Below are 4,134 nucleotides of genomic sequence, written 5' to 3' on the forward strand. Positions count from 1 at the left end.
TATATATATATATATATATATAATTTGATTTGAGCCAAGCAACTGCTTTCCTCACAAGCATCAACTTAGAATACAATCATGAACCACTGCTACCTCGTTAATACTTTCATGCTATGAAAGAATAATGTTAGCATTATTTGACACTCATGTTAGGCATTTTCCTGACCTTTGTAGAATATAATGATGAACTGAATGATTATATATATATATCTTAAATATCTAACTCTTATTATTATCAATCTTGGTTCCTAGAAGAAGAGGTCAAGATAGAGAAGAAGAGAGGCACCTGAGCAGGGCGTAATAAAATTTAATCTTATTAGCTAAGACATCAGGGTCTTAATTTTCCAGGTCTACTCAAGGCTACCAATCAAAGCATTGGAAACAATTGCAATGATGTTGAAAAGAGGGAAAAAAGAACCAAAGACTAGCTAGCCCTTTAGTGACCCCGACATTTGTGAAGTCTTTTTATGCTACTAACCCCATTTGCCCTACATGTTCTGAACAAATAGGTCCCCTCTGAGCATGCCAAAGCATTGCCCTGCATCTCTGCCACCATCTCCCAATTCCCTTTACTTTTAAGGGGTACAAAGAGACCCTGAGAGCTGACAGGGCAAAGATTGAGGGGGCTGTGGCTCCCCTAAGAGGGAATTCTTTAGAAGATCTGGAAAAAGTTAAGCTGCTTAGATGTTCTTCCCTTAAGTGATGCTAATTCAAAGTTTATCTGTTCCATTTAGGCTTGTGTGTCATTTAAAGTGAAGGTTAAGAACAAAAGAACCCTACATGGATAAGAAGAACTGCAGGAGACATTTAATTCTCCTTCATTTCAGGCGCACAATCTTCTGACACATAAAAAAGCCAGTTGGAAGAAAAATACCTGCAGTGTGTGTGTGTGTGGGGTGGGATGTGGGGGTGAATGACTGGAAGATTATGAAATCACAGCTTTGTGAGCTAGTGAGACCTATTAAGCCCTACCTTCACCCTCATTACCCATTGCCACCAGGGCGTTCTGACCTGCTTGATCTTGTCTAATTTTTGTAAGTCCTGCAACATGACTTTCTCCTGAGACTACAATACCCTCCCAACTATTTAAAATCTCTACCCCACATTCATTCAGTTCCCCTTTTGTCCAGTTTCATCGTTAGTTATCTATTGGCAAGCAGAAAGCATTTTTTCCTCCTATAAAGCATGTAGGCTCTTTGAAATAGCAACAGAATTATTTTACCTCTATAGTAATGACACAAAAGTAGAAAATGAAAATTTTAACATCAAAGGATTCAACTACACAACTCATATCTGTCATAGTCAATAGGTACTAATGGTTTCCTTCCTTTCATCTAACTCCTTTTAGTTAAGTGCGGTAGAAACTTTATTAGATTTTTTTTTTTTTTAACACAAGAGGAAATAAAAGGTGACCCTGTTATATGGCTATTTTGGTATAATTCAATCTAATGGTTAGACTTCATTTGGGTCAGTTAGTACTTTAACTATATGGGATCAAGCTCTTGGAACCAATTTATTCCAGGCTAATTAAATAGGATCACTCGTATGTCATCATTTTCAATATTAAATATCATTGGACTTTTGGAAGCAGCCATCTATGAAGAGCATATTTATATGTATATGTCTAGAATTATGTATAATATCTCATTTTAAATTAATAGGTGTTAGCTATTATTAACTAGCAATTACTAATTGCAACTACTCTTCCTTTCATTCACAAGCTAACTTCTTACAACATCTACTCTCTGATTCTCTGGGAGAGTGGGCAGTCCGGTGCGGGTGTCTCTTCCACTCTCTTGCCTTCTTATACACTGTGCTATTCCTATGGGTTACCGTGAACCCTAACACTTGTCTGAGCTGGACTTTAAGCCAGTTCCTTCTAATCCTCAGCATACAAGCCACCGCCACAGAGGATCCCTGGTCAGATACGCTTCACTGTTTGTTACCGCTTTCCAGCTGTGTGGGCCTAATGGCTTTTTCTGAAAGGAGCCAGCGTTATCTTCTGTTCTCTTGGTTGTCTTTGCTTCTTTGGTCTAGTGAGGTAGGGCTGGCTCCTGTGATCCCTTAGAAGTTTGATTCATGTCACTTCTTCAATGACATCCAAATGATTTCCTTGTTTTAATGAATAATTTCTTTCCCATGTCTACTTTTAAAGCTTTATATTTTCCTAGGTTCTTCAGGCACATTTAATGTACGAAAATTACTTTTTATGTAAACTGCTTATTTTTCTAATTTTAATATAACTTGTGACATATGAAACCAGAATATATATATATGTATATATATGAGTGTGTGTGTGTTTTAATCCATAAATGAATCAAGAGTATCTTGTACAGGACTTAGGGGTAAAAAATGAATAAAAGAAGAGGGCTTTTGATGATTACTGTGCAAATACATTAACTATGGTTATGTTAGTAAAACAGGTAATTGAGGCATAGAGATTAGCCATATTTATCTATTATTGAGGTGTTTCTGTTTAAAGAACCAGAGTTTAAAAGGCTTGGGTTTTCTTTTTTTTTTTTTGTTTTTTTTTTTTTTTTTTTTTTTTTTGAGGGGAAACTGGGAAAGGAGAAATCATGACATGTAAATAAAGAAAATATCTAATAAAAAAATAAAAGGCTTCTATGTTGAAAAACACTTAACTTCTCAATTTTCTTTAAGTTAGATATCAGTCACAGCTCACATTAAGTCAACTATTTACTCTTCAGCTCATAATAAGAAAAATACCGTTCTTTGTGACACAAATGATCATTAATAATAAGTTACACCATACATATGCTTAGACTATGAGTGCTGTAATTTGTTTCACCAGATAAATCATTCAGAAATGAGTAATTGATTCAAAGATGTTCACATTCATCCCTACTTCAAAACGACCTTACATGTTGGTTAAATCAACATAAAACTCACTACAATCTTGTCACTGGAAAGAATGCTGTGGTAAAAGAAACCAACAGGTCAGCAAACAGTATCTCATTGAACAATAAGGTTCAACTCTGAAGTCTGACAACTGTGTGGAAACTAACATGTGAATTGTATCCTCAGTGCTAGAACACAGTACTGTCAGTGCGAGGCTATTATTACCTCACTTTTATCAGTGACACGACAGGTCATTTTAAAGAATGGATTTGTTTCTATTCATGTCTGTACATATACAGACATACCTATACATACACACATACATGCATATATGTATACACACATATACACATAAATACAAACATATACATACAAGTATACATACACATACACACATACATATACATCTACATACATATACACACATGTACATATACATATATGTATACATATACATATAGATACACATACATATACACATATAAACATCTACACATATATACATGCACATGCACAAGAAAACATACACACATACACATGAACATACACAGATTTTCATTCTGTTGTGATTGTGATTTCTCTTAACATCTATAATACATATTTTTAACTAAGTTTTCAACCTTTATTCACTGGGTTTATTAGTGTTACAAGTGAGTTACTTCAAGTTTCTCAGTAGTATCTTCCCAGTACAATTACTTATCCCTAATTATTCCATACTTCCCTACTTACTCAAATTGTATTGTCTTCAGTGATGGTCTTTCTACACAGAATCTAGCATCACATTCACATGAAGCTAACTTTCCATGCTCTAGCTTTCCATTGCAATCGATGCTCTCAAGTCATTCATATCCATAGTTATCTGAAGACAATCTGTATTTTTTTCTAATAGAATTTATACATTCACAAATTCTATTTTTAAAACCCACACTATCTGAACCAATGAACAAGTTCATAACACTTATGGTTCTTGAACTAATATCTTAAACTCAATTATATTTCTGTGAGCTCATAATGAACAACTGAAAAATGAAATTAAGGTAAAACAGACTAATGGTCAAAAAATTTAATTATCTTACCCAAGTCCACTTACAAATGAATCATTTCAAAGCTATAGTTACAAGCTAATTTCCTTATCTCTAATGAGTTTTCAGTACTTCTCATCATCATATCTTTGTAAAAGGCATAAAATAATATATTTTAAAAATCACTTGCCGGGCAGTGGTGGTGCATGCCTTTAATCCCAGCACTTGGGAGGCAGAGGCAGGCGGATTTCTG

General features: G+C 34.5%; 1 protein-coding gene across 1 annotated transcript in view; it reads right to left on the reverse strand.

Annotated features, from left to right (window-relative positions):
• Tmprss15 (transmembrane serine protease 15) overlaps positions 1 to 4,134 on the reverse strand; it is a 117,962-nt gene that overhangs the window by 63,797 nt on the left and 50,031 nt on the right. The gene's annotated exons all lie outside the window — the stretch shown is intronic.

The sequence above is a fragment of the Mastomys coucha genome, unplaced genomic scaffold (genome assembly GCF_008632895.1).
Source record: "Mastomys coucha isolate ucsf_1 unplaced genomic scaffold, UCSF_Mcou_1 pScaffold12, whole genome shotgun sequence".
NCBI classification, from domain to species: Eukaryota; Metazoa; Chordata; class Mammalia; order Rodentia; family Muridae; genus Mastomys; species Mastomys coucha.